The sequence below is a fragment of the Hordeum vulgare genome, chromosome 7H (genome assembly GCF_904849725.1).
Source record: "Hordeum vulgare subsp. vulgare chromosome 7H, MorexV3_pseudomolecules_assembly, whole genome shotgun sequence".
Classification (NCBI taxonomy): Eukaryota; Viridiplantae; Streptophyta; class Magnoliopsida; order Poales; family Poaceae; genus Hordeum; species Hordeum vulgare.
Genome location: NC_058524.1, coordinates 599,764,846 through 599,787,242, shown reverse-complemented (window position 1 = coordinate 599,787,242; position 22,397 = coordinate 599,764,846). Strand labels below are relative to the sequence as shown.

Here is a 22,397-nt window from a genome sequence, read left to right as displayed (position 1 = left end):
TAAGATCCTTCAAGTAAGTTGTCATCGGTGCAAGCAATAAAAATTGCTCTCTAATATGTATGATATATTAGTGTGTGGAAAATAAGCTTTGTACGAACCTGTGATGTGGAAGATATAAAAGCGACAGACTGCATAATAAAGTTCTTTATCACATGAGGCAATATAAAGTGACGTTCCTCCGCACTAAGAGGACACGCATTCAAACCTCAAAAGCGCATGACAACCTCTGCTTCCCTCTGCGAAGGGCCTATCTTGTACCTTTACTTTTTACCCTTGTAAGAGTCATGGTGATCTTCACCAATTCCCTTTTTGCCTTTATCTTGGCTACCGTCACATGCTTGGGAAAGATCTTTATTCATATATCAACTTGGAGTTGAGTACTCATGCTTTATTATTGTTGACTTTACCCTTGAGGTAAACTGTTGTGAGGCAAAACTATAAGCCCCTATCTTCCTCTGTGTTCAGCTGAAACTTTGACACCATGAGTACCACGTCAGTTGTAACAATTGTGGAAAACGAAAAAGATGATTGAGTATGTGGTTTTGCCTTACAAGCTCTTATTTGACTCTTTCTGATGTTGTGATAAATTGCAATTGCTTCAATTAGTACGGACTATTGTTGGTTACTTCTCGGTAAGGTTTTTGCTTCATGCTTTTCTTTGTGAAGGAATTGTTACTTTCCCATAAGAATCTTTATGATATATTGATGTTATATATGTGATCATGATGCCCTTATGTCTGTATTATGTTTTATCGACACCTTCGTCCCCAAACATGTGGACATGTTTATGGAACTTGGTTTTCGCTTGAGGACAAGCGAGGTCTAAGCTTGGGGGAGTTGATACGTCCATTTTGCATCAAGCTTTCATGTTGATATTTATTGCTTTTTGGGCTGTTATATTACTTGTGGTACCATATTTATGCCTTTTCTCTCTTATTTTGCAAGGATTATTTGAAGAGGGAGAATTCAGGCAGCTGGAATTCTGGACTGGAAAAGGAGCAAATCCTAGTCCACTATTTTGCACATCTCCAAATGCCCTGAAAATTTATGTGGATTTTTTCTGGAATATATTAAAAATACTGGGCGAAAGAACTACCGGAGGGGGGCCACCAGGGCCCCACAAGCCCCCACACCGCCACCACCCCCCTGGTTGCGGTGGGCAAGCTTGTGGGCTGCCTGAAGGCCCACTAGCCCCCCTCTTTTGCTATATGAAGCGTCCTGACCTGGAAAAAATCATACGGGAGCTTTTTCGTGGTTTCGCCGCCGCCACGAGGCGGAACTTGAGCAGATCCAATCTAGAGCTCCGGCAGGACGATCCTGCCGGGGAAATTTCCCTCCCGGAGGGGGGAATCGTCGCCATCGTCATCACCAACACTCCTCGCGTCGGAGGGGAGTCATCTTCATCAACATGTTCATCAGCACCATCTCCTCTCCAATCCCAAGTTCATCTCTTGTAATCAATCTTCGTCTCGGGACTCCGATTGGTACTTGTAAGGTTGCTAGTAGTGTTGATTGCTCTTTGTAGTTGATGCTTGTTGGATTACTTGGTGGAAGAGTTTATGTTCAGATCCTTGATGCTATTCATTACACCTCTGGTCATGATTATGATTATGTATTGTGAGTAGTTACTTTTGTTCCTGAGGACATGGGATAAGTCATGCTGATAATAGTCATGTGAATTTGATATTAGTTCGGTATTTTGATATGATGTATGTTGTTGATCCTCTAGTGGTGTTATGTGAACGTCGACTACATAACACTTCACCATATTTGGGCCTAGAGGAAGGCATTGGGAAGTAGTAAGTAGATGATGGGTTGCTGGAGTGACAGAAGCTTAAACCCCAGTCTATGCGTTGCTTCGTGAGGGGCTGATTTGGATGCACTAGTTTAATGCTATGGTTAGACTTTGTCTTAATTCTTCTTTTGTAGTTGTGGATGCTTGCGAGAGAGGTTAATCATAAGTGGGATACTTGTCCAAGTAAGGGCAATACCCAAGCGCCGGTCCACCTACATATCGAACTATCAAAGGAACGAACGCGAATCATATGAACATGATGAAACTAGCATGACAGAAATTCCCGTGTGTCCTCGGGAGCGTTTTTCCTCCTATAAGACTTTGTTCAAGCTTGTCCCTTGCTACAAAAGGGATTGGGCCACTTGCTACATTGTTGCTACTACTTGTTACTTGTTACTCTTTGCTTGCTACGTTGCACCTCGCTACACAATCACCTGTTACCGCTACTTTCAGTGCTTGCAGTTATTACCTTGCTGAAATCCATTTATCAGAGCCTTCTGCTCCTCGTTGGGTTCAAGACTCTTACTTATCGAAAGGACTATGATTGATCCCCTATACTTGTGGGTCATCACGCACGAAGAACTATCATGGTGATGTCCATCTACGAGGGGGATTTCAGATCTACGTACCCTTGTAGATCGCACAGCAGAAGCGTTAATGAACGCGGTTGATGTAGTGGAACGTCCTCACGTCCATCGATCCGCCCCGCGAACCGTCCCGCGATCCGTCCCACGATCCGAACCGATCTAGTGCCGAACGGACGGCACCTCCGCGTTCAGCACACGTATAGCTCGACGATGATCTCGGCCTTCTTCATCCAGCAAGAGAGACGGAGAGGTAGATGAGTTCTCCGGCAGCGTGACGGTGCTCTGGAGGTTGGTGGTGATCTAATCTCAGCAGGGCTCCGCCCGAGCTCCGCAGGAACGCGATCTAGAGGAAAAACCGTGGAGGTATGTGGTCGGGCTGCCATGGCAAAAGTTGTCTCAAATCATCCCTAATACCTCCGTATATATAGGTGGGAGGGGAGGGGCCTTGCCTTGAGGCTCAAGGAGCCCCAAGGGGGTCGGCTGTCGTGGTTTTTGCGCGGCAGATGTCCTCGTGAAAGGACTTAGTACTGGAGCCATCGCACCTTGGTGGTGACTCAAAGGGGTTAAGCGGGAGAGACACGGCGATTTACCCAGGTTCGGCCCCTCGTGAGGAGGTAAAAGCCTACGTCCTGCTTTGGTGTGTATTGATATGGTTTCGATTACAAGGAGGGCGTAACTCGACGAACCTAGCACTTGATGATTTCTAACCTGCCCTTTCGTCCCCTGGGACTCGCCTTTATATACAGGTCGAACCCCTAGGGTTTACAAGGATACTTTCCTTCCTACAAATCGTGACCCATGTGGTCTCTAAGTCGCCATCTTCCGAAGCTTGGAGACCTTCCAGGAGTCATAAATCGTCATACGACCTTGATTCGGCCAAGACAAGGCCCAAATAATTGTTTGGGTGAATCGCCTAATGAATAACCCGGCCCAACTAGGGCGGGTCATTCACAGGTAATATCCCCAACATTAGGCTCCAAATTGACTTGAACTTCTTTTTCATGCCAATACTTCCGCTCAGTTGAAGGCGATTCATTCCTCATTTTTCTTCATATGTCAGAAATTGTGAACCTGCCATCGGGCACCGAAAATTCTTTAAGTCGCCAAACCATTTCTGGTTGGCCTCTTCTTATCCCTTGATTTTCGGGAAGACTGTCACAACCCCAACGGATCTTAACGCATCGTTATCCCGAAATCTCCGGCACGCATTTATAGCGAATCTTTTTATTCCCCGGCGGTTCCCGCTCACGGCGCCTCGATTCCAGCACCCACTCTGATAAATAGACGGGGGGGGACAGGACAGGCGCTTCCCACCTACCAGTCTTGTCAACCTCCTCCCCATCATTGCAGCGAGAAAATCTCATCGCCTCCCGAGGAATCCGCCGCCGACCGTGCTTTCCGCCTTCACGCGAGGAGCTTCGGCGCCGCCTATAGGCCTTCGCCGTCGTCCAGCTTCGTGCCGCGGCCGATCCTTCCGCCGCCGTCGTCCACTGCATCGTCGTCGACCATATCGCCGTTCGCCACGAACTCTGCCGCCGCCGAAGACCTCTTCGCTCAACGGGACTCCCGTGCTTCTTCAACAACCTCCATCACCGTCGGCCTCTTTCGCCCGAAAGCACCAGGTTAGGCCTCCGCCCATTTTAGGAATAGACTCAATCTCTGCTTGAAGCTCCAGCCACTGCCATGTTCTTGATGTTCCTTGCAAACAGACGTCGCCTACCCTGAACCGATTAGCATGAATGTCGATGAGATAGCCAATGCTTTGAATACCTTTACTTATCCGCCTTTACTTGTGAATCTTTAGAATAGTGTTTCATCAAGCGAAAGGGCGTCATCTGGCAATAAATTGCTGCATCCAGTCATTTTTCTCAGGTTTTTTCATTTGCCTGGTAGATCCATCATTTACCTACTGTTTGCAGAAAACTGTTTGTAGTCTTCATACTCTGATTCTTCGAACGAACGTCTTCACCATCTTTAGAATGCAGCCCTCGAGAATAGCCATACTCCGTAAGTCGCCATAGTAGCCCAACTCGGCCTTTTGATATGGCGGGTCAAGCCCTTCCCTTAGTCAAAGTACTCGGCGAGTTAAATGAACTGATTTCATCCCTTACAGTAGATGTTCGAGGCATGTAAGTTCATACTTTACTTCTTTGTAGCATGGGCGTCGTCTTCAAAAGTGACTGGCTTCCTACCTAGGTTGATGACACCATATTAGCTGATTATGTGAAAACGGGCAGCTTGGACCCTCAGAATGTTATTGGCTGGCGCACCGGGTTCGGAGAAGATCTCCCTAACCCCAAAGAAGGGGAAATAGTCGTTTTTGTTGAACACCTGGAGCGAGGTTTTAAGCCGCCCGGATCGAAGTTTCTTAGAGACGCCATGGCTTTCATGAACGTCCGCCTCCAGGATTTGGGACCCAATTCCATAAGTAACTTATGACAATTCCAAGTTTTCTATGAGGCTTATGTGCGGATTGAGCCCTCTGTTCCTTTATTCTGGCACTTTTTCCATCTGAATCGTCAAACGGAATTCCACAACGGCCCCAGCCTGGAACTTGGCGGCGTCAATGTCCAACGCCGCAGGGATAGCCCGTTTCCCTCACTCGCCATGCCTAGCCATCCCAAAGGTTGGGGCGAGTCTTGGTTCTACTGTCAAGAGACTTCTCCTGCAGGCGAAAACAAGCTTCTGGGCTACAGGCCAACTCGCCTTCCAACCAACTTCAAGCTTCCAGACAAGCTCACCGAGGAGGAAGAATCGGAATTCATCCCAATACTGTCCGAATTAAGATCCTTGACGAACAATGGCCTTACTGGGGTTGACCTAATCCGCTGCTGGGTCGAATGGCGTATCCTCCCTCTGAGCCGCCGGGACGGTCTGATGTGCGAATTTGATGGCACCCTGGATAATCCTCAATGTTATTTCCATACGGCTTTAACAGAAAAGGACATTGTTACCATTATCAAGAAGCTGACTGGCGAGCCTGCGGGAAAATGCGGCCAAATCGGCCTCAAGCCTTTCTGCAAAATTAACCCGGCGCCCAAGGTGAACAAATCTAACCCGCCTTTGGTCTTTTACTCCTTATGCTTCATTTATATTGTGATTTTGTAACATATGCTATTTCAGAAAGGCGATAAGTTCTGGTCCAGGAAACCCAAAAGGCCAGCCATGAAAAACGTTAAGCCGCCCTCAAAGAAGACCAAGGGTAAGGGCAAAGCTGTTACGGCTGAGCCATCCGAAGTCGATGAACCTCAAGTCGGCGATGCACTTTCGGAGGTAGAAATTCATCCTCTTTTCACTCGCCATCCACTACTGTTAATCTTTGTATTTATATCTCTCCCTTCTCTTGTAATAGAACGAAGACAACGAAAGCCAGGAGGACTCTGTTGAGGTAATTTCTATTTCCTCCGATTCATCTCCTTCCCCACCTAAGCCGGCCAGGCGAGTTTGTGGGAAAGTTCCCTTCTCAAACCCAAATGCTTGTTTGGACCCAAATTTCCTACTGAAGAAAGCACAGCATACTTCAAATCGGAAGACGCGAAGTCATTCTGGTGATCTGGTGTCCGGCTTACCAGCAACAAACAAGAGGAAACCAAATGAGGTACTTTATAAATGACAATTCTTCATGTCTCTTTGGATCAGGCCTGTAACCCGCCTATACTGTTGACATATAATTCTTGCAGAACTCTCCTCCTACATCTGGTGACTCAGTGATGTCGACACTTCCACCAATGATTCGAGTTCCAGGGGTAAGTCTTTTGATAATCTTGCTTTGAATCCTGAGGGTAATGATCTTTCAGTCCCATAATGTGCTTCTCCCTTCTTTTAGGGCATAGGCCAAGAAAAGGAAAACCAGCGGGTCAACCCCTGTCACAACTTCAGAAACCATCAAAGAATCAGCACCGATTCAGGACAACCCGGGCCAAGGCGAGCCTGAAAATCAAATGGACCTTCCAGACTCGCCCAAGGAAGCAATGGATGCTCCTAAGTCGCCAAGTCCATTGATGACCACAGAAGACCCGGATGCTGTAGTTATTACTGGTACCGGCTTCTCTAAGCCGGCGGCAACGGTTTTGTCAAGGCATGTGGCATCCTCCTCTCAAGCCATTCCCGAGTCTGGGCTCTCCAAAGCGAAGCTTTCCGAATATGAAAATCTGGAGTTTAAGGAACTCTGCTCTGGTTTTTCAAGTCGCCTGGAGGCGAGCTATGAAATGGGGAAAAGCCTGCTGCGGATGTTAAAAAACAAACATGAGGTAAGTTTTGTTATACTATATTACTCCCATTAACCCCCAAGGGCCGGGTTATCAGTAAAAAGATGAGCCGGGTCTTGAAAAATTTAGAAAAATTCTGCGACCAGTAACCCCCAAGGGCCGGGTCATCAGTAAAAAGATGAGCCGGGTCTTGAAAAATTTAGAAAAACATTGCAACCAGTAACCCCCAAGGGCCGGGTCATCAGTAAAAAGATGAGCCAGGTCTTGATATTGTATAATTTCATCTAAAAAGAAAAAATTATACATTGGGCCCCAAATGTCAGGGATATTGCTTGCAATAATTCTGAGACTTGCCCTTGTTTTGTACTTTCAACAGGAAACTCTTGCTCAGACCGAATCGGCGCTTGGCGATTTAAAAAAAACTTATCTGGTCAACAAGACGCCCGAGCTAAGTCGGAGGAGAAATATCAATTGGCTTTGGCTGAGCTAGAGAAACTCAAAGCCGAGTTGAAAAGAGCTCAAGCTGACCAAGATGCCGCCATAAAAAGAGCAGAGAAGGTTGAAGCCAGGCTGGCCACTGTACAACAGGAATTGTCCGGCTTGAAACGTCATATCTCCAACATGACGCAAGCCGTCTTCGGTAAGCTTACTTAAACTTTTGATCTCCTCTTCTTTTTTTTAAATAATTCTTATCATAAGTCGCTGATCATCATGACTCCTTGCTCAGGTCCGAGAGCCGCCAACCTTCAAGAAGACTGTGTGCTGATGCTGAAGGCGATTTACACGCTGACAGAGCAACTGTACACCGGCAGTGTCTTGACTGTTAAAGTTGTGATGGGTGCCAAAGAACCTATAACTTCCATAAAGAAGGTGCTTGGCTGCTTATCCACACTTCCCCCTCAGATTGGCGAGCTAACTCGGTCAGCCGCCCGAAAGGGTGTTCTGACTGCCCTAAGTCGCTGCTTGGTGTATGCTCCAGAGATCAACCTGGAAGAGGTAGCAGCAGGCTTTCCTCAGCTTAAAGACGATGGGTCAGAATTCGTTGAAGAGGACTATCAACGTGTCGTCAAGGACTCCCGGCTGGCAGCAACCCAACTTGCAGCAAGTCTTGATCTATCAAAGTATCAAGCGGCTTATGATAGCAAAAACAAGAAAGTCAACCCGCCAACCTTTGTGACGACCAGCCTAACTCCTCGGCGACCCAAGAACCCTTTTGACTTGGAAGCAGACCTGGCATCAATCCTGACTGATGAAGATGACTTCGCAGCTTTGGCTAAGTGCAACTGGGTACTGGGCGACTTGCAAATCGAAGTCGGCCAAAGCTCACAGCAGAATGATCCTAAGGCGCCAGCAGAATAAACCTTATTGATTTTGGCCTGAGAGCCATGTAATAGGTCTTTTTTCATAAGTCGGTACTGTTTTGGTGATACCCTTTGCAAGAATCTTTATGTCGCCCGTAAGGCGATTTTGAAATATTTGAGACTCCTTTAAGATGCTTAACTCACCATGGATGAAGTAGTTCTGATCATTAACCTGACTTAGGCTTTGAGAACAGCATATATGAAACCAAATAAGTGATAACAAATATTTCCCAGAGGGATCAGAAAGAAAGGTAAAAAACCCTCAAGGCTATGCTATTAAATAAAAGCAGCAATTTCGTCGGCTCATAAGGTCGCGACAGGATGAGGCGAGTCAGAAAACTCAAGCATGCACCCTAAATGCAGGTTTCGTCGGCTGATAAGGTCGCGACAGGATGAGGCGAGTCAGAAAGCTCGTACACACACCCTAAATGCAGGTTTCGTCGGCTCATAAGGTCGCGACAGGATGAGGCGATTCAGAAAGCTCATGCACACACCCTAAATGCAGGTTTCGTCGGCTCATAAGGTCACGACAGGATGAGGCGAGTCAGAAAGCTCGAGCACACACCCTAAATGCAAGTTTCGTCGGCTCATAAGGTCGCGACAGGATGAGGCAAGTCAGAAAGCTCATGCACACACCCTAAATGCAGGTTTCATCAGCTGATCATAAGGTCGTGACAGGATGAGGCGAGTCAGAAAGCTCGAGCACACACCCTAAATGCAGGTTTCGTCGGCTCATAAGGTCGCGACAGGATGAGGCGAGTCAGAAAGCTCGAGCACACACCCTAAATGCAGGTTTCGTCGGCTCATAAGGTCGCGACAGGATGAGGCAAGTCAGAAAGCTCGTGCACACACCTTAAATGCAGGTTTCGTCGGCTCATAAGGTCGCGACAGGATGAGGCGAGTCAGAAAGCTCGAGCACACACCCTAAATGCAGGTTTCGTCGGCTCATAAGGTCGCGACAGGATGAGGCGAGTCAGAAAGCTCGAGCACACACCCTAAATGCAGGTTTCGTCGGCTCATAAGGTCACGACAGGATGAGGCGAGTCAGAAAGCTCGAGCACACACCCTAAATGCAGGTTTCGTCGGCTCATAAGGTCGCTACAGGATGAGGCGAGTCAGAAAGCTCGAGCGCACACCCTAAATGCATGATTCTGTCGGCTCATAAGGTCGCAACAGGATGACACAATTGCTTTTTAATGAAGAAGCCCCCAAGCTAGGGAGTATTTGTAACTTTATTACTTCATAATGAAACTGAAAAACTTACAAAACGTAGAGCTTAAGAGCTCAAGTGTAATAAGGCCGCAGATGGGCAATATTCCAGGGGCGAGTTGACTCAGCCTCCGTGGTTGGCCGATTAGGCCGGAGATCCACCAAATAATAAGAGCCACTGCGGAGATTCTTGTTGACGACGAATGACCCTTCCCAAGGTGGTGACAACTTGTGCATGCCTGCACGATCTTATATCAACCGAAGAACCAAGTCGCCTTCCTGAAAGGTCCGACTTTTAACCCGGCGGTTGTGATAACGCCGCAGATCCTGCTGGTAGATAGCTGAACGGGCTGCAGCCAGGTCACGCACCTCCTCTAAGGCGTCCAAAGAGTCTTGACGCGCCAGCTCATTGTCTTGTTGCACATATGCGGCGACTCTAAGCGAGTCATGCCTTATGTCAGTAGGAAGAACAGCCTCTGCTCCGTAGACCAGAAAGAAAGGGGTGAAACCCGTGGATCGGTTCGGGGTGGTCCGAATACTCCACAGCACTGAAGGTAGTTTTTCAACCCAACATCCTGGGGTTTTTTCTAGGGGAACCATGAGTCGGGGCTTAATCCCTCGCAAAACTTCCTGATTTGCCCGCTCTGCCTGCCCATTAGATTGTGGGTGAGCGACTACAGAAACGTCAAGTCGGATATGCTCTCGACGACAAAACTCCTGCATCGCCCCTTGGGACAAGTTAGTACCATTATCAGTAATGATACTGTCCGGATATCCAAACCGGAAAATCAACTTCCTCAAGAATTTGACCGTTGTTTCCGCATCGCAAGCTCCAATAGGTTCCGCCTCAACCCACTTGGTGAATTTATCAACCGCCACCAGCAGGTGGGTCTTCTTATTAGAGGACATTTTAAAAGGGCCGACCATGTCCAGCCCCCAGACTGCAAAAGGCCAAGTGATGGGGATCATTCTTAATTCTTGAGCCGGCACATGAGCCTCCCACCCATAACGCTGGCACCCTTCGCACCGATGAACTATGTCCTGTGCATCTGCATGGGCCGTCAGCCAAAAGAAACCATGACGGAAAGCCTTTGATACCAAAGAACGTGACCCGGCGTGATGCCCACAATCTCCGGAATGGATGTCATTTAAGATTATGCATCCTTCTTCGGAGGAAACACATCGCTGAAAAACTCCAGAGGCGCTCCGTTTATATAACTCGCCATTGATGATGACCATGGATTTGCTGCGCCGAATGATTTGACGAGCCAAGACTTCGTCTGCCGGTAACTCGCCCCGAGCGAGATAAGCCAAATAAGGAAGAACCCAATCCGGAGTGACATGAAGAGCCGCCACGAGCTGAGACTCGGGATCTGGTATTGCCAATTCCTCCTCCGATGGTAGAATCACGGATGGTTTATGTAAGATATCCAGAAAAACATTAGGAGGAACCGGCTTTCTCTGGGAGCCAAGTCGTGAGAGGGTGTCAGCTGCCTCGTTGAGGCACCGATCAATATGGTCCACCTGATAACCATGAAAATGACCCGCCACATCAGACACGGCTCGCCTGTAAGCCGCCATCATGGGGTCCCGAGAATCCCAGGTACCCGAAACTTGTTGTGCCACCAAATCGGAGTCACCAAAACATCTAACTCGTGTTAGGTTCATCTCCTTGGCGAGTCGCAAGCCGTGAAGCAAAGCTTCGTATTCTGCCGCATTGTTAGTGCACGGAAACATGAGTCGGAGAACGTAACAGAACTTATCTCCTTGAGGGGATACCAACACCACACCAGCCCCCGAGCCTTCCAGCTGCCTAGATCCATCAAAGTAAATAGTCTAGTAAGTGAGATCAGGCCGGTCTTCCGGAGCCTGTAGCTCTCTCCAGTCGTTGACGAAATCAACTAATGCCTGGGACTTGATGGCTGTGCGGGGAGTATATTGTATGTGATGAGGCCCAAGTTCTATTGCCCACTTGGCGATTCGCCCTGTTGCCTCCCGATTCTGGATGATGTCCCCAAGGGGGGCAGAGCTAACCACTGTGATAGGGTGTTCTTGGAAATAATGCTTGAGTTTTCGACTCGCCATAAACACCCCATATACCAACTTCTGCCAATGTGGGTACCGCTGCTTGGAAAGAGTTAGCACCTCGCTGATAAAATATACTGGGCGTTGTACTGGGTATTCCTTCCCTTCTTCCTTTCTCTCAACGACCACTGCCACACTTACTGCTTTGGAATTTGCCGCCATGTACACAAGCATGGGCTCCTTTTCAGTTGGTGCTGCCAGGACCGGCGGGTTAACCAATTGGCGTTTCAGGGCCTCGAGCGCCTCGTCTGCCTCATTTGTCCAAACAAATCGATCGGATTTCCTCAATAATTGATAAAGAGGGATCGCCTTCTCCCCCAGGCGACTCACAAAAGGACTTAAGGCCGCAATGCGACCCGCCAGTCGTTGAACTTGATTAACATTCGCCGGCTTTCCGAGGGATGTAACCGCTTCGATCGTGTCCGGGTTAGCTTCGATGCCGCGCTCCGATACCAGGAAACCCAGCAATTTCCCTGCAGGCACACCAAAAACACAGTTGGTAGGATTTAGTTTCATCTGATATACCCGTAGATTATCGAACGTTTCCTTAAGATCCTCCAGTAACGTCTCCCCCTGGCGGGTCTTGATCACAATATCGTCAACATAGGCATGGACGTTGCGACCAATTTGGTTACGGAGGCAATTCTGGATGCAACGTTGATAAGTCCCCCCGCACTCTTGAGTCCAAAGGGCATAGACACATAACAAAAGGCCCCAAAGGGGGTTATGAAGGCCGTCTTCTCCTGATCTTCCACAGCCATCTTGATTTGGTGATATCCTGAATAGGCGTCCAGAAAGCACAATCGTTCGCATCCCGCCACTGAGTCAATGATTTGGTCGATGCAGGGAAGAGCGAAGGGGTCTTTTGGACAAGCTCTGTTGAGGTCTGTGTAGTCAATACACATACGAAAAGTACCAAAACCGGGTTAGCCAGCCATTTGGGGTGAAAAACTTCCACGATGAACCCAGTGGCTAGCAGACGGGCGACTTCTTCCCCAATCGCTTTGCGCCGCTCCTCATTAAATCTACGAAGGTACTGCTGGATGGGTTTGCACTTTGGGTCAACATTAAGATGGTGCTCAGCGAATTCTCTCGACACACCAGGCATGTCAGAAGGTTTCCATGCGAAGATGTCCCGATTCTCACGGATGAATTCGATGAGCGCGCTTTCCTATTTGGGGTCCAGACCCGTCCCAATGGTGAACTGCTTGGATGAATCGCCAGGCACAAAATCGACTGTCTTAGTGTCATCCGTCGGTTTGAACTTGAGGGGCGACTCAGAGTCTGTAGTCGGTTTCTTCAGGGGTGACATATCCGCCGGGTCAACATTGGCCCGATGGTGTTTGAGCTCTTCCGCAGCGCAGGCGACTTCCGCATAAGCCGCGTCCCCTTCTTCACATTCCTTTGCAATCCTTCTATCTCCATCAACCGTGATGGGTCCTTTGGGACCAGGCATTTTGAGCTTGAGGTAGACATAGCACGGGCGAGCCATGAAACGGGCGTAAGCCGGCCGCCCAAACAGCGCATGGTAGGGGCTTTTCAATTTGACCACCTCGAAGATTAGCGACTCCGACCTATAATTCTGCGCAGTTCCAAACGCCACAGTGAGCCTGACTCGGCCTATGGGATAAGCCGACTTGCCTGGGACAATTCCATTGAAAACCGTGGTTGAAGGCATCAGGTCTTTCTCTAATAGATTCATCCTTTGGAAAGTGTCAAAGTATAGGATATTGATGCTGCTGCCACCATCCATTTGTACTTTTGACAGGGTGTAATCCCCAACTTGGGGAGCCACAACCAATGCCAGATCGCCCGGGTTATCAACTCTCGGCGGGTGGTCCTCCCTGTTCCACGTTATGGTCTGTTCAGACCAATGGAGGTATCTGGGAACCGCCGGTTCGGATACACTGTACGCTCGGTGACTCACCTTCTTATCATGCCTGCAAGCATTAGTGGTGAAAACATGATACTGCCCATTACTTAGCTGTTTGGGGTTGTTGCGGAAGCCACCATTATCGTCCTGACCCTGCGGAGCCCCCTGTGGGGGTGGCTGCTGGAAAGCTCCTGGCGGGTTATACCACCGCTGGTGGTGCACCGGGTATTGGCCGCCGCCTGGCTGCGGGCCTCCCTGAGCCCCCTGTTCGGGAAAGCCGCCGAAGGGGTTCTGTCTTTGGTTGGGTGCGGCGAATTGCTCTTGGCGCTGGTCCGGGTCATCGCTTTGACTCTTCTTGATCGCCTCCGCCCGAAACTCTTGCATCATTAAGCAATTTTCCCAAGAGTGAGCCGTCGGGCCGTCTGTCGTGGCGTGGTGCGGGCAAGGGCCTTTGAGTAGCTCTTCGTAGTTACGCGGCCTCTTCCTGCTGAACCCCCGATTCTTCTTCTTGTTGTTGTTGGCGTTGGTATTGGCGACTAAGTCCGAGGGCTCCTCCTGTGGTCTCCGCTTGCCATTGGTCCCTTGATTGTGACGGTTACGCCCCTGGAACCGGGTATGATTTTTGGATGACTCGCCCTTCTTAGGCGAATTAGCCTTACCATCCTCGCCAGGATCTTTGGTATCATCGGCCTCAGCATATCTAGTGAGGGTGTCCATCAGCTCGTCCATGTCTTGGACCTTTCGTTTGAGTCGCCCCAATTTTTGCACCAAGGGTTTGTAATGGCAATTGTGCTCGAGGATGAGCACAGCTTGAGCCGCCGTAATACCATCTGACGAATGAATAATTTCTGCAACCCGCTGTGACCAATGGTGGGCCGACTCATCCGGGCGCTGAACACAGTGCTGTAGATCGACGATCGTCATCGGACGTTTGCAAGTTCCTCGGAAGTTTTTGATGAAACGCTCTTTTAACTCGGCCCAAGACTGGATGGAATTGGGAGGCAAGTTTTTCAACCAAGTGTGTGCTGACCCCTCGAGCATCATCGTGAAGTATCTGGCGCAAACCGCCTCGTTTACGTCGAGCATGTCCATGGCGATTTCATAACTCTCGATCCACGACGCCGGCTCGAGGTCCGGTGTATAATTAGGCACTTTCCTTGGTCCCTTGAAGTCTTTGGGCATCTTTTCGTTCCGAAGGGCCGTGGACAAGCATGGTACCCCAACTCGCCCTCCGGCCCCGACGAGGGGGGGCAGGGTGTCTTCGATGTTCGGGAGATCCCGGCCCGGCGGGTTCCGTTCAGGCGGGTTGTCCTGTGGGACGTGTCGCGGCCCGCTGTTTACCGCGGGCTGGTCCTTTGGCCTGCTCCTGGTATAACTTGCCTGAGGGGTGGAATGCAACCTCTCGAGGCTATGTGAGAACTGGGCGTTTTGAACCACCGCCGTCTTCAACATCTCGATGGCGTTCCTTGCTTCTATCTCGGCTGGGGTGTTGCCGTGAATCGTAAGAGACTCCAGATGGCGAGTTGCGGCAAGCACGTTATCTACCAGGTTGGAAAAGTGGCCTTGAGGCGTCCGGAACCAGGGAATGTGATCCTCAACCGGCTGAGCCGGCGGGTTAGGTGGGCGGCCCAGTCCTCCTGCCGGGGCAGCTCCCGTCCCAGGGGTTCGTGGAGTATCGAACAGGCGGGTCGGATTGAGGTCATGGGGCAGGCGACCCTGGTGTCTCCGCTGATGGACGGCGTCGGACGCGCGCTGCTGTCTCTCGAGCTGCCAGTTGTCAGTGTTTAAACGCATCCTTTCGGCCGTAATTTGAGCTTGCCGAGTCTCGATCCTGGCGGACTCCATCTCGGCGTCCCGATGAGCCTTTGCCACCGCCTCTCTGAGTTTCGCCAGCTTCGTGTTTATCTCCTCTTGGTTCTCTGGTGTGAGGGGAGTCACCATTAGCCTTGTGATCTCCGCCGCTAAATCCACCAGGACCGCGGCCGGGCTCCTGGACGTCTCGCCGGTTCCATCGCCTCCAGTAGGGTTTTGTGTGGGTTGAGTCGCCCCAGACATGTAGATGGCGATCTGGCGGCGGGTTCAGTCAAGGATTTCTGGGTCCATGGCCACCGACAAGCCCCCGAGACAATCCCCATGAAGAGACCGGATTGAATCTGAGTCGCCCATGGATGATTCGTCATCAGAGTTGACCGGTGTAGTTTCCTGAGTCGCCGAGCGCTCTGGCTCCTCCGATCCCTGTGTGAACCCCACAAAGACCGGGCGAGTCAGGTTTTGCGTTATGACTTGGCGGACGTACCTGGCTGGCTCGACGATATCGGTGGAGGTGTCCGGCTCAGGCACGGATGATCCGATCATGCGGATGAAGATGTTGATCTTGCCGAAGGGAACCCTGTACCCAGATTCAATCGAATCCGCTTCAGGTCCCCATTGCCGGTTGTCGATGTAGGTTATCCCGCGGCGGCTCCGAGTCATGAGCGTCGTCGCGTAACTCCCAAACCCTGGGAGGGCTCCCTTTGAGAACTCAACTCCACCGTGCGGCAGCCCCACGGTGGGCGCCAACTGTCGTGGTTTTTGCACGGCAGATGTCCTCGTGAAAGGACTTAGTAATGGAGCCATCGCAGCACGAAATCGGCCGAAGGGGGGGAGGAGGAATCCTCCTCCAATCCTAGTCCAACTAGGATTGGAAGGTGGAGTCCTTCCCTTCCTTCCCACTTCCCCTTTTTTTTCTCTTTGATTTTCTTTGATCCTGCGCAGGGGCCTTCTTGGGCTTGCCCACCAGCCCACTAAGGGCTGGTGCGGCACCCCTAAGGCCTATGGGCTTCCCCGGGGTGGGCTCCCCCCCCCCCCCCGGTGAACATCCGGAACCCATTCGTCACTCCCGGTACATTCCCGGTAATTCCGAAAACTTTCCGGTAATCAAATGAGGTCAACCTATATATAAATCTTCGTCTCCGGACCATTCTGGAAACCCTCGTGACGTCCGTGATCTCATCCGGGACTCCGAACAACATTCGGTAACCAACCATATAACTCAAATACACATAAAACAACGCCGAACCTTAAGTATGCAGACCCTACGGGTTCGAGAACTATATAGACATGACCCGAGGGACTCCTCGGTCAATATCCAATAGCGGGACCTGGATGCCCATATTGTATCCTACATATTCTACGAAGATCTTATCGTTTGAACCTCGGTGCCAAGGATTCATATAATCCCGTATGTCATTCCCTTTGTCCTTCGGTATGTTACTTGCCCGAGATTCGATCGTCAGTATCCGCATACCTATTTCAATCTCGTTTACCGGCAAGTCTCTTTAGTCGTTCCGTAATACAAGATCCCGTGACTTACACTAAGTCACATTGCTTGCAAGGCTTGTGTGTGATGTTGTATTACCGAGTGGGCCCCGAGATACCTCTCCATCACACGGAGTGACAAATCCCAGTCTTGATCCATACTAACTCAGCGGACACCTTCGAAGATACCTGTAGAGCATCTTTATATTCACCCAGTTACGTTGCGACGTTTGATACACACAAAGCATTCCTCCGGTGTCAGTGAGTTATATGATCTCATGGTCATAGGAATAAATACTTGACACGCAGAAAACAGTAGCAACAAAATGACATGATCAACATGCTACGTCTATTAGTTTGGGTCTAGTCCATCACATGATTCACCCAATGATGTGATCCAGTTATCAAGCAACAACACCTTGTACATAGTCAGAAGACCCTGACTATCCTTGTTCAACTGGCTAGCCAACTAGAGGCTTGCTAGGGACAGTGTTTTGTCTATGTTTCCACACATGTATCTAAGTCTTCATTCAATACAATTATAGCATGGATAATAAACGATTATCTTGATACAGGAATTATAATAATAACTTATTTATCATTGCCCCTAGGCCATAATTCCAACAGACTTGTCACACACCATGTAGAGGGGGAGTTTCCATACTAGAGTACACGGATGACACAATCATATTCATGGAACAAGATATCGCAAAAGCTAGGAATATGAAGCTAGTGCTTTGTTTATTTGAACAATTGTCTAGCCTAAAAATAACTTTTAACAAAAGTGAATTGTTGTGCTTTGGGAAAGCAAAAGACGAACAAGATGCTTACATGCAACTTTTCGGATGTGAAATGGGAGCTTTGTTGATTAGTTATTTAGGGATTCACATTCATTATGGAAGATTGAGGAATAAGGAATGGAAATGTATTGAAGATACATTTGAAAAAATACTAAGTTGTTGGAAGGGCAAGCTTAGGTCTTATGGAGGTCGGCTTGTGTTGATAAACTCGGTTTTGACAAGCCTGACGATGTTCCTTCTATGTTTCTTTGAAGCACCAGTAGGTGTACGAAAAAGACTAGACTTATATCGATCATGTTTCTTCTGCCAATGTGATGAGGCTAAGAATAAATACAAATTGGCAAGATGGGATATTATTTGCAGAACCAAAGACCAAGGGGTCTAGGCATTGAGAATTTAGAAGTGAAGAATAGATGCCTGCTTAGCAAATGGTTATACATGTTATCTAGTGAGACCAAAGGATGTGTGTACAAATCTTGAGAAATAAGTACCTATAGTCCAAGACATTGGCCTAGGTTACTGGTAGAACCAATGACTCGCCTTTTTGGAAGGGGATAATGAGGACGAAGATAACCTTCTTCCAGCGGATGACGTTTTTAGTTCGCAATGGTACCACAACAAGATTCTGGGACGACACATGGCTTGGGAAACACCTCTAAGTTTATAAAATCCTTCCCTGTATAATATTGCACAACGTAAGGAAGATTACGTTGCCACAGTATTACAGTCGATAACTCTTAATATCCAATTCACGCAATCTCTAGTGGGAGAATGCTGGAATTCCTAGCTACATTTGGTCAGATGATTGATGGATGTTCAACTCTGTGACCAGTCACATAATATTCACTGGAAATTAGCTACAGATGGTATATTTTCAGTGAAGTTGATGTATATGTATTTGATTAACTCTAGGCCTATTGCAATATCATTATATATATGAAAGATTAAAGTGCCTCTTAAAATTAAAATTTTCATGTGGTTTGTACACAAGGTAGTGGTACTAACCAAAGATAATTTAATAAAATGAAGATGGGTAGGCAGCTCCAGATGTTGTTATTGTGATCATAATAAAACAATAAGACACCTCTTTCTCGAATGTCCACTAGCAAAACTGTTATGGCGCACTGTGCATATAGCTATTAACATTAATTCACCAATGAGCATTAATAGGCTATGTGGGACGTGGCTCAATGGAGTAGACGTATCTATAGCCAATCATATCCGGGTTGGAATCAGTGCTTTTATTTTGGGTTATATGGAATACTAGAAATGGTATGACTTTTAATGGCAATAAGTTCAACAATTTTATGCAGGTTATCTACAGAACCACGGTATGGATCCGTACATGGTCGTTACTTACTCATGCGGACTCCAGAGAGCTTCTGGATATTGGGTGAAACCGATGGGGTACAGTCGCACGAGCTACCTTCAGCCCATTTGGATGGCAAACTAATAATATGCTAGGTGTATAAGCATCGTAGATTACTTATGGTTTCGTCGGATGTGACAGCATATATTTTCTATACTTCGTGTTTTGCTCAGATTGTGAACTAATTGTTGCTGCATTAGTTTGCTCTTCAACTTATTTAGTAATAATATGGATGCATGTATCGATTGATGTAGAGGTTGTAGGCTACGTGCCTCCATTAAAAAAAAGTAAATTCTACTTAAAACATGCGGACAATAATAGTTATGATATGGTGACCCTTCAGACAAGATTTTTGTGTTTGCGAATGCTGAGGTGTATTTCGTCCGGCACCTAACAAGGCTGCAGGAACCACTCCTTATTTGTGAAGCTTAGGTTTTACCTAGGTACGGATCCTCGCATGATGACTAACAACACTAACCATGCTTGTCTGGAATTACATTATCAAGGAGTTACAAAGATCAAGAACATGATGTGCTCGTCAGGTTCGTAGTGAACTCGACGAGTAGGGGGTGGACTCTAGATCATGTCCCATCGGCTAGGCTAATTTGGTAGTCTTAAGACTTCAGGTGCTTTCGAATCGAATGGAAGATGTCTTTGCTTCCATGGCCATTCGCATATTTACCAGTATCTTGGTGGTTAGCCTTTGCCGACTTCCTCATGATCTCATTGTTCTTCTTCCCTCTGGATTCTTGATAGCCTTGAGGGCCTTCTGGTAAGAAATTACCGAGGGTGGCGCATCCATGGAAGTCGGTACTCTGGACAATCCCCCCCCTTCATTCTTTGTTGGGATTTGATGGCCCAAAAAGAGAGCACATTACGGTAAGTATGGAAATTCACTTCCTCTCGACAACATTTTCTTTGGATTATATTTTAGATTCACAAATTGGCATTCAACCAGATTTAATGGTTCGCTGACAACCGTGCAAGCACGACGGTTCGGGTTCAAATATTTGTTTAGGTGTCCAAAAGTAAAGTATTCTTCTTGAGAAGTCTTCATTCGAAGTGGCATTTGTTCTTCTCTCAAACATAGGCACACATGAGTGTAATACTACATGGTCCTTGCAGCAAAGGTAGATGCTGGCAAAACCATCCAGATTCTACATAATACACTATATTAAAGCTACTAAGCTAGCTCGCACCGCATTGGTTCGCCGTGCAAACGATGCCCTGCCTTTCCTTGACACGTGCCCTCTATTCCTTCTTTTTTTTCTACATAATGTTTCCTTTGTCTGTGTATATGGGCCGCCAGGCTCGAATCGGCTGCTTTATTTTGGTCGGCCCGGCCTTTCGCTTTTCCTATACGGAGTCCTCGAGGGAACGCCCGCTGCCGTTCCTCGCGCTGCCATGGTGGCCGTCTCCGAACAGCCGCCGCGAGATGGATGCGGCCGCTTCGTTGCGCTCTTGTCGCGGGCAGGCGGGCACTCCACTCCCTCTGTTCCAGGTGGGTACAGGTTCAAATCCCCATTTCTTTCTGATTTAATCTCTGCAGGATCTCTGCTGCTTCAGGTTCCTCTGTTTCCAATCTAAGTTGATTTTCAAAAGGTGCAAGTTTTGTGCAGTGGATCTTTTTTGCAAGTTGCAAGTTTTCTAGAGAAGCTAATCTGAGTTAATTATACGGAAGATGACACCCATCGGTTTGGAGAGCTAGGTCTGAGTAGGAACCGAACCTTTCGAGTTCAACGTCATTGACTGGGTAGGTGGACTAAGTTCATCATGTAATATAATGCTTTTATTTTATGTCAGAGTTAATGCTGAGTGTTTCCCTTATTGGACAAAATCAGGGTCACCACCTACCCTTTTGAACTTCAGGTTCCATGTTTGTTAGCGTCCTGTATTATTTCCTGCAGCTGGGAATGTTAATTCCGCTGAAGCACAAACTGTAGCTGTTTCTCTGTCTTATGATTTCAGATGTTTGCTCTAGTTGTTTCCTCTATTTACATAATTGTTGTTGCTGCTTTTTAACTCTTTTATTTATTTATTTCCTGCAGCTGGGCATGTTAATTCTGCTGAAGCACGAACTGTAGTTGTTTCTCTGTCTTATGATCTTCAGATGTTTGCTTTGGTTGTTTCCTCTATTTACATAATTGCTGCTGTTGCTTCTTACCTCTTTTATTTATTTATTTCCTGCAGCTGGGCATGTTAATTCTGCTAAAGCACGGCGCCGTCGTCGAGATATTAGACAGGGGAAGCGTGTCGTCAAAGACAATTTATTTAAGAAAGGTGTCCCTCAAGCTTTTGAAGGTCTGCTTCTTCTTATTGTTGTTTTGGTCATGTCTGAATTTTTCATTATAACCTCATGTTTATACTTCCCTGCTTTCTTATGCTTTCGACAGTATGTGCATATTCTTCTACTGCCGTCCAGCACAATTGTCCCATACTACCGGTTGCACCATCTAGGAGTGCTTTGCTTTGACATCCAGTTAATACTGCCCTGACCTACGGACCATCATTCATTTTCGGTTTTAGAGTTGTGCCATCTGCCTATCCAACACCTTTAGGTACGTGTACGTCGTCTTATCTTTAATTTCTCCTGTTCTTTCATTTTTTTGCCCCATGTTTACTTAGTCTGCTCCTTTTTAGCGCATGCCTCCTGTTTACTTAGTTTTCTCCTTTTTACCGCAGTGTTTCCTCTGCCGTACGTTCCTCCACTTCAAGCTGGATTCAATAGGAGAAAGAGGAAATTTATTTGGAATCATCGATCGGGCAAAATTAAAAGTACGTTGTTCCTTATTTGTATATTGGTCATCTCGCTCTTCACATGCTCTCTTATCTTCGTTTATTAAACTGATCTTCATGATTGTGTTTTCAGTTAAAAAACTTGCGCCTCCATTTTCCAAAGATTACATTGATTTGCTGAAAGGTAGATATTTTTCGCCTTCTTTAACGGTGTGACATCCACTTCACAGTTTTTCTCATAGATATTGTCGACTACAACTGAAATTTAAATGTTGCGTCCTTTTCTTTCCCAAACCAAAAAATGTGTTCGGGGTTCTAATTTATTTAAACATTGATAGAATTTATCTATAGCCAGATATTTATTCTGATTTGCACAATGTATGTCTTGGCATTGTTGGAAACTTACTTCCCATTTGTATCATTTGTAAATTCTATGATGTTTCTCTTCCTATGCCAGCAACTGTTCGCGGACGTTCATACTATGGAGGTCCCGAGTACATATGTGGTAGCTGTAATGCTTTGTATTGGTTTCAAGAACGTTCTAAGGGTGCTCATGATGGAAGGTTAAATTTGCCAGTTTACAATGGTTGTTGCTGTGCTGGAAAAGTTTCTTTACCTAAATTTCCTGATTCGCCTTTTCCATTCAAGGATCTGCTTAGGTTTGATGGTGATGATGCCTCATCTACATTTCTGAGGTTGATTAGGCATTACAACTCAATGTTCTGTTTTACCTCCCTTGGTGCTCATGTTGACGAAAGTGTTAATATGGGAAATGGGCCATACGTCTTCGAGATGGGTGGCTCGGTTTATCATCGTATTGGCTCTTTGGTACCTGCAGATGATGAAACTCCTAAGTTTGTTCAGTTATACATAGTAGATTCATCGAATGAACTAGATTGTAGATTTAATACTTTCGAAGAGGAAGGTGGTGGTCCCAGCCAGGCAGATCCTTTTGTGGTATTGACATTAACTGAGATGCTTGATGAACACAACCAGTATGTCCGATTGTATAGAACAGCCCGTCAGAGATTAAAATCAGCTGATGCACCAAATCTTGCAATTCAATTTTTTGGACAT

At 47.4% G+C, this 22,397-nt stretch overlaps 1 long non-coding RNA gene across 1 annotated transcript; it reads left to right on the top strand.

The window, feature by feature from the left end:
* Nucleotides 1–20,981: 20,981 nt before the first annotated feature.
* On the top strand, nt 20,982–21,942 carry LOC123413349. Its single transcript, XR_006613729.1, has 3 exons — nt 20,982–21,142; nt 21,267–21,504; nt 21,778–21,942. It is a non-coding gene; the product is annotated as an uncharacterized LOC123413349 (long non-coding RNA).
* The last annotated feature ends 455 nt before the right edge of the window (nt 21,943–22,397 follow it).